Source organism: Oncorhynchus gorbuscha, linkage group LG24 (genome assembly GCF_021184085.1).
Source record: "Oncorhynchus gorbuscha isolate QuinsamMale2020 ecotype Even-year linkage group LG24, OgorEven_v1.0, whole genome shotgun sequence".
In the NCBI taxonomy this organism is placed as follows: domain Eukaryota; kingdom Metazoa; phylum Chordata; class Actinopteri; order Salmoniformes; family Salmonidae; genus Oncorhynchus; species Oncorhynchus gorbuscha.
In genome coordinates, this window is record NC_060196.1 from 59604244 (window position 1) to 59613624 (window position 9381).

Sequence of the window (9381 nt, forward strand, 5' to 3'; positions counted from 1 at the left end):
TCCCAAATGGCACCCTATTCCATTTATAGTGCACTACCTTTGACCATGGCCAATAGGTTTCTGGTCAAAAGTAGTGCACTATATAGGGCCCTCAAACTCAACGCTGGACCTCGAAGCCAGTTTCACTGCACTTTTTCATTGTTCTCTTCTAAATCAGGGACTGATTTAGACCTGGGACACCAGATGGGTGATTCCCCTCTAACCAGGGACTGATTTAGACCTGGGATACCAGGTGGGTGATTCCCTTCTAACCAGGGACTGATTTAGACCTGGGACACAAGGTGTGTTTCCCCTCTAACCAGGGACTGATTTAGACCTGGGATACCAGATGGGTGATTCCCCTCTAATCAGGGACTGATTTAGACCTGAGACACAAGGTGTGTGATTCCCCTCTAACCAGGGACTGATTTAGACCTGGGACACAAGGTGTGTGATTCCACTCTAATCAGGGACTGATTTAGACCTGAGACACCAGGTGGGTGATTCCCCTCTAACCAGGGACTGATTTAGATCTGGGATACCAGATGAGTGATTCCCCTCTAATCAGGGACTGATTTAGACCTGGGATACCAGATGGGTGATTCCCCTCTAACCAGGGACTGATTTAGACCTGGGATACCAGATGGGTGTTTCCCCTCTAACCAGGGACTGATTTAGACCTGGGATACCAGATGTGTGCAATTAATTATTAAGTAGAGGAGAACATATCCCGGCTATAGGGAATATTTATGCCATTTGGGACACAGGCATTTTAGTAAATAAATACTTTTAACACTTTCTTCTTAAAACTGGTTGAGATCAGTTGGTTGAGATCTACACCTGGTGTATTGGACGAATGTCTCAAATAACATTTGATTTTCTCCTGGTCAGGAAAAACCTCCTGTCCCTTCTACTAATTGCCATATGGAGCATTTCAGCACTTTGCAGAAATCATTAGGCATGTGTAAGGATTCATTCAGCTCTGTTAATTGCACTGAAGCGGGAGAAGGGAGGAAGGAAAGAAGGTTCTGTCCCAAATGACAGTCTATTCCTGATTTACTGCACTACTTTTCACCAGAGCCCCATGGACCCCTGGGACGTTAAGATGGGAAATAGGATGCACTTTTGGAAACAGTCTTAAATGCATCCCTGGGGATGGTTGACTTTTAGAGAATATTCTATTGCAGCTCTGATTGGTTGGTTCATTCTCAGCCAAGGATGTAGCTTCTGATTCATTGTGCTCAATCAAGAGATAGCTGAAAGCTGTCTCTAGTCAAGTGATTGGTTGATTGAGTGACTGGGTCTGGACAGCCAATAATAATTATATACCCTCCATATCCAAGTCAATGTACATGCAATGGCAAAGCACCACAGAGTCAACAAAAAAAAAACTTTTTTTTAAAGAAGAAAAAAAAGAGTCTTCTCCATTTTGAATTAGCTGTTAGCTGTTTGTGGGTAGATGGGTCGTGCATTATGTGGCTGTTTGTGGGTAGATGGGTCGTGCATTATGTGGCTGTTTGTGGGTAGATGGGTCGTGCATTATGTGGCTGTTTGTGGGTAGATGGGTCGTGCATTATGTGGCTGTTTGTGGGTAGATGGGTCGTGCATTATGTGGCTGTTTGTGGGTAGATGGGTCGTGCATTATGTGGCTGTTTGTGGGTAGATGGGTCGTGCATTTTGTGGCTGTTTGTGGGTAGATGGGTCGTGCATTTTGTGGCTGTTTGTGGGTAGATGGGTCGTGCATTATGTGGCTGTTTGTGGGTAGATGGCTCGTGCATTATGTGGCTGTTTGTGGGTAGATGGGTCGTGCATTATGTGGCTGTTTGTGGGTAGATGGGTCGTGCATTATGTGGCTGTTTGTGGGTAGATGGGTCGTGCCAACGTGGAAGTTCAAGTTGAGCAGACCGTTCAGCAGGGCACAACAGCTTAGAACATTAAGATAGAAATATGCTATGTAGAACAAACATGCCTCTAAAATGTAGAATGAATCACGTGGGCTCCTCTATCTGCAACGTTTAGCTACTGAACGTGGCCCTGTATTGGCCTGGGCTCGGAGCTTTTCCAGGCCATATTACCCGATTAAGGAAAAACTCAGGGACCTACTAATGTGCAATGCAGTCTGTTCACTTGATGGCTCTGCCTTTCTCTAATCAAACCCATGTCTGGACTGGCGGTCCTGCAGTTGCATCAGCGTGAGGGTCTGAACAGTGAAAACAACACCTTAAAACGGAAGAAGCATCATTATTCACTTTAGACGGATCACCATGATAGAATAAAAGACCTTTTTTGTCGATTAAATTATTCCTCTGTTCTGACTCAATCCCAGTTTTTTTTTTTGTTGTGCAAAAGCAGTAAAGAATGCCACTTGTTTAGAGAAACCACGGCAAGTCATGGAACTAGAAGATAAGGAAAAAAAAAAAACATCAACAGTATTTTGCACTACAAACGTGCACATTCAAGGAAATAAAAAGAACAGATTATGATCACCAACTCAAGACATTGAAATCAACCTCATGTCTTTAGTTGGTCAGGATTGGCACTTCAGTGAATAGGAGTGCATTTTCATTTTTCACAATTAGAAATATATATTTAATCCACCGATTTGTATAATATCTTACTATTCTGGTAGTCTTTGTTGATAGACTGCACACAAAAGTACACCCAAAAAAAACAAAACAAAGACTACTAATATATAAATGCTGCTTCACATGTTAGTGATGTAGAGAAAGTTATTTAGCTAATGTTTCATTCTTTTCTAGATTTATTTAGTCTCAAATGTCTGTTTGTTTTTTTTTTTGGGGGGGGGGTCACTTGTTCTGTGGACAACCATTTCCCTTTAGACAACCATGGTGTACAGAATCCTAAAATAGCCTGTAGTCTATGACCATTACCAGCTGCTCTATGTCAGAACCTTTGCCAAGCTTAGTCTCTTAACAAATTTGAATACATTTGGCATGTCAACCAAAGCATGGCAAACCATAAATCATCCTCATCACTGCAAACCATAAATCATCCTCATCACTGCAGACCATAAATCATCCTCATCACTGCAGACCATAAATCATCCTCATCACTGCAGACCATAAATCATCCTCATCACTGCAGACCATAAATCATCCTCATCACTGCAGACCATAAATCATCCTCATCATTGCAGACCATAAATCATCCTCATCATTGCAGACCATAAATCATCCTCATCATTGCAGACCATAAATCATCACTGCAGACCATAAATCATCCTCATCACTGCAGACCATAAATCATCCTCATCACTGCAGACCATAAATCATCCTCATCATTGCAGACCATAAATCATCCTCATCATTGCAGACCATAAATCATCCTCATCATTGCAGACCATAAATCATCCTCATCATTGCAGACCATAAATCATCCTCATCATTGCAGACCATAAATCATCCTCATCATTGCAGACCATAAATCATCCTCATCATTGCAGACCATAAATCATCCTCATCATTGCAGACCATAAATCATCCTCATCATTGCAGACCATAAATCATCACTGCAGACCATCATCATTGCAGACCATAAATCAGACCATAAATCATCCTCATCATTGCAGACCATAAATCATCCTCATCATTGTAGACCATAAATCATCCTCATCATTGCAGACCATAAATCATCCTCATCATTGTAGACCATAAATCATCCTCATCATTGCAGACCATAAATCATCCTCATCATTGCAGACCATAAATCATCCTCATCATTGTAGACCATAAATCATCCTCATCATTGTAGACCATAAATCATCCTCATCATTGCAGACCATAAATCATCCTCATCATTGTAGACCATAAATCATCCTCATCATTGCAGACCATAAATCATCCTCATTGCAGACCATAAATCATCATCATTGCAGACCATAAATCATCCTCATTGCAGACCATAAATCATCCTCATTGCAGACCATAAATCATCCTCATTGCAGACCATAAATCATCCTCATTGCAGACCATAAATCATCCTCATTGCAGACCATAAATCATCCTCATCATCATTGCAGACCATAAATCATCCTCATCATCATTGTAGACCATAAATCATCCTCATTGCAGACCATAAATCATCCTCATTGCAGACCATAAATCATCATCATTGCAGACCATAAATCATCCTCATCATTATTGTAGACCATAAATCATCCTCATTGCAGACCATTTAGCTCAACCCAGTCGGTTCAACTCCACAAGGGGAAAATGGATGGTTCCACAGAACAAGCTGCTCCCAGACTCCGATGGGAATATAACCATTGGACATATATGTCTCTTCCCTCACACAACTGCCGTCAGTGGTCACACTACCAGACGTTTGGGATCCATAAGCCCCACTCAACCCATAGACACTGATCCGAGTTCAGCTTTAAATGAACACCCCCCCCCCCCCCCAATTGATATTTAAGGTTATGATTGAAGGTAAGCTGATCCTAGATCTGTGTCTAAGGGCATAACATCAAACCATCTTCAGTCAGAGGAAGAAAATAGGTTTCTTTAATATCAGGAAATACACCGTAAATTTCCTCAAGAATAAAAATACCAGAAATGTCACATTATCTCTGATATTCTTAAAGAAAAAGAGGTATGAAATGATGCTGTGAATTTGATTGTTTCACTTTAATAATCCTTTGTGTCATAACTTCCACCTCCAGTATTAATCTAAGCTTTTCAATAGGAGCAATGCACTGTGGGTGGGTGGGTGGGTGCATTATTGAATTAAAACATGTTTTTCGAAGTGCATAACTTCAAAAAGTGCCTAACAGGAAGTGGCAAAACGATGCAATAAAAAAAAACATTAAATGAACATAGTGCATCGGAAACCCAAACCTGTAGAAATAGAACACAGAAAAAGAAAACCCAAGTTCATAAAAAAAATATTTTAAAAAATACTGGATTATGGAAGTGGATTTTCCTTGTTGTGTGACACTCGTCCGTGTGTACTGTGTTCTGTGTACTGTGTTCTGTGTACTGTGTTCTGTGTACTGTGTTCTGTGTTCTGTGTTCTGTGTACTGTGTTCTGTGTACTGTGTACTGTGTACTGTGTACTGTGTACTGTGTTCTGTGTACTGTGTTCTGTGTTCTGTGTTCTGTGTACTGTGTTCTGTGTTCTGTGTACTGTGTACTGTGTACTGTGTACTGTGTACTGTGTACTGTGTACTGTGTACTGTGTACTGTGTTCTGTGTTCTGTGTTCTGTGTACTGTGTTCTGTGTTCTGTGTTCTGTGTTCTGTGTTCTGTGTTCTGTGTTCTGTGTTCTGTGTTCTGTGTTCTGGTGTTGTATGTATGAAGTGTGTGTGCAAATACATCTTTACTAGAATTTCCACGGTTAGGTTCGTCACGGTCTAAATGAATAGACGTATCCCTTGCCAAACCCCGGTTGTCGTTAGATCTACATTTTCATTTCAAAATGACACGCTGTCCGATATAGAGGTTCTCTACGTGGCTCCTGTCAAAACGAGTGGCCTCTACCTCTGGTCAGAGGCTCCCTAGGTGTCAAAACCAGTGGCCTCTACCTCTGGTCAGAGGCTCCCTAGGTGTCAAAACCAGTGGCCTCTACCTCTGGTCAGAGGCTCCCTAGGTGTCAAAACCAGTGGCCTCTACCTCTGGTCAGAGGCTCTCTAGAATAATACACATCAATACCTAGTACATATCCTCATAACCATGACACCTAGTACTTTTCCCCATCACCATGATACCTAGTACTTATCCCCATCACCATGATACCTAGTACTTATCCCCATCACAACGATACCTAGTACTTCTCCCCATCACAACGATACCTAGTACTTCTCCCCATCACAACGATACCTAGTACTTCTCCCCATCACAACGATACCTAGTACTTCTCCCCATCACAACGATACCTAGTACTTCTCCCCATCACAACGATACCTAGTACTTCTCCCCATCACAACGATACCTAGTACTTCTCCCCATCACAACGATACCTAGTACTTCTCCCCATCACAACGATACCTAGTACTTCTCCCCATCACAATGATACCTAGTACTTCTCCCCATCACAATGATACCTAGTACTTCTCCCCATCACAATGATACCTAGTACTTCTCCCCATCACAATGATACCTAGTACTTCTCCCCATCACAACGATACCTAGTACTTCTCCCCATCACAACGATACCTAGTACTTCTCCCCATCACAACGATACCTAGTACTTCTCCCCATCACAACGATACCTAGTACTTCTCCCCATCACAATGATACCTAGTACTTCTCCCCATCACAATGATACCTAGTACTTCTCCCCATCACAATGATACCTAGTACTTCTCCCCATCACAATGATACTTAGTACTTCTCCCCATCACAATGATACCTAGTACTTCTCCCCATCACAATGACCCATGCAACGTTACAAGTTCTCATTCCCATTTCTTTTAAACACGGCAGAGTTGTAGTAACTTACCTCAAATAGATGGTATTACCTCACCGCCAACTAGATGATAGATGGTATTACCTCACCTACCAACTAGATGATAGATGGTATTACCTCACCTACCAACTAGATGATAGATGGTATTACTCACCGCCAACTAGATGGATAGATGGTATTACCTCACCGCCAACTAGATGATAGATGGTATTACCTCACCGCCAACTAGATGATAGATGGTATTACCTCACCGCCAACTAGATGATAGATGGTATTACCTCACCTACCAACTAGATGATAGATGGTATTACCTCACCGCCAACTAGATGATAGATGGTATTACCTCACCGCCAACTAGATGATAGATGGTATTACCTCACCGCCAACTAGATGATAGATGGTATTACCTCACCGCCAACTAGATGATAGATGGTATTACCTCACCGCCAACTAGATGATAGATGGTATTACCTCACCGCCAACTAGATGATAGATGGTATTACCTCACCGCCAACTAGATGATAGATGGTATTACCTCACCGCCAACTAGATGATAGATGGTATTACCTCACCGCCAACTAGATGATAGATGGTATTACCTCACCGCCAACTAGATGATAGATGGTATTACCTCACCGCCAACTAGATGATAGATGGTATTACCTCACCTACCAACTAGATGATAGATGGTATTACCTCACCTACCAACTAGATGATAGATGGTATTACCTCACCGCCAACTAGATGATAGATGGTATTACCTCACCGCCAACTAGATGATAGATGGTATTACCTCACCGCCAACTAGATGATAGATGGTATTACCTCACCGCCAACTAGATGATAGATGGTATTACCAACTAGATGATAGATGGTATTACCTCACCGCCAACTAGATGATAGATGGTATTACCTCACCGCCAACTAGATGATAGATGGTATTACCTCACCGCCAACTAGATGATAGATGGTATTACCTCACCGCCAACTAGATGATAGATGGTATTACCTCACCGCCAACTAGATGATAGATGGTATTACCTCACCGCCAACTAGATGATAGATGGTATTACCTCACCTACCAACTAGATGATAGATGGTATTACCTCACCGCCAACTAGATGATAGATGGTATTACCTCACCGCCAACTAGATGATAGATGGTATTACCTCACCGGCCAACTAGATGATAGATGGTATTACCTCACCGCCAACTAGATGATAGATGGTATTACCTCACCGCCAACTAGATGATAGATGGTATTACCTCACCACCACTGATATGTGATAAACTCTGCCCCCTGTACTTTTTCTCTTCTCAATGGGACATGAAATTCTTATAGATTGTTAGATTTTCTAAAAACCTAAATTACGACCCTCTCCCCAGCCTACCCTCTTCCTCCACCCCCCCCCCCCCCCATCCTGTGTACTACCAGGTGTTTGGCAAAGGGATACTTCGTGACAGTAGGTAAGGCAATAGAAACACCATGCAAATCCCACCACAGACACACCGGGGGAGGGGGGGGGGGGGGCACAACACCTCATCACATTCCAGGGCCTTGAACAACTCAGCACAAACATGTATTTACCCCAGGGGTCAAGTCCCAAATGGCACACATATATATATATTTATTACACCGCTTTTGGCCAGAGCCCATAGGGTCAGAAGTAGTGCACTATATAGGGAATATGGTTCTATAGGGCTCTGGTCAGAAGTAGTGCACTATATAGGGAATAGGGTTCTATAGGGCTCTGGTCAGAAGTAGTGCACTATATAGGGAATAGGGTTCTATAGGGCTCTGGTCAGAAGTAGTGCACTATATAGGGAATAGGGTTCTATAGGGCTCTGGTCTAAAGTAGTGCACTATATAGGGAATAGGGTTCTATAGGGCTCTGGTCAGAAGTAGTGCACTATATAGGGAATAGGGTTCTATAGGGCTCTGGTCTAAAGTAGTGCACTATATAGGGAATAGGGTTCTATAGGGCTCTGGTCAGAAGTAGTGCACTATATAGGGAATAGGGTTCTATAGGGCTCTGGTCAGAAGTAGTGCACTATATAGGGAATAGGGTTCTATAGGGCTCTGGTCAGAAGTAGTGCACTATATAGGGAATAGGGTTCTATAGGGCTCTGGTCAGAAGTAGTGCACTATATAGGGAATAGGGTTCTATAGGGCTCTGGTCAGAAGTAGTGCACTATATAGGGAATAGTGTGCCGATTGGAACGCATCCCAGGGGTCAGAGAAAAACTAAAAAGCCCATATCCTAACCGGACATGCGTGTGAGTAACTACAATATTTATTTTGCATAAATCTGATGTTGCCATCTGACTAAGGTTTGACTGAGTTACAGCGTGTTTTTCCCAAGTAAGGAATCATCCCTAATCCCTATATAAAAGAGCAACGATCCCTTGAAAGCCAAATGGAGATCTGACAAGTGTCTGTATTTATATATAAAAATAAGTTTGGTTTGGATAATCACTAATTTTCTCGTGCTATGGCTAGCGTAGTGCCCCCCCCAGCGGTGTTCTGTTTAAACATTTACAATCACTTCATAATTCAAACGTAACATTATTAAGAACACGGCACACAACAAACATATTGCTAGTTATAATAAAGCTTGGATCAAGCTAGTAACCTAGGTAACTTTATATATCTTTCAATATCCCTACACACCTATACTCCCTTCCCCCTCACACCTATACTCCTTCCCCCTCACACCTATACTCCTTCCCCCTCACACCTATACTCCTTCCCCCTCACACCTATACTCCCTTCCCCCTCACACCTATACTCCCTTCCCCCTCACACCTATACTTCCCCCTCCCCCTCCCTTCCACCTCATATCCCTTCCCCCTCACACCTATACTCCCTTCCCCCTCACACCTATACTCCCTTCCCCCTCACACCTATACTCCCTTCCCCCTCACACCTATACTCCCTTCCCCCTCACACCTATACTCCTTCCCCCTCACACCTA

At 42.6% G+C, this 9381-nt stretch overlaps 1 long non-coding RNA gene across 3 annotated transcripts; it reads right to left on the bottom strand.

Moving 5' to 3' along the window:
* Positions 1–5180: 5180 nt before the first annotated feature.
* On the bottom strand, positions 5181–8128 carry LOC124012623. Of its 3 annotated transcripts, none has more exons than XR_006834750.1 (3): positions 7479–8128; positions 6560–7230; positions 5181–6494 (listed from the first exon to the last, which is right to left on the bottom strand). It is a non-coding gene; the product is annotated as an uncharacterized LOC124012623 (long non-coding RNA). The 3 variants fall into 3 exon arrangements; XR_006834749.1 differs by having other exon boundaries at positions 5181–6457; positions 6588–7230; positions 7287–8128; XR_006834748.1 differs by having other exon boundaries at positions 7287–8128.
* Positions 8129–9381: the final 1253 nt, after the last annotated feature.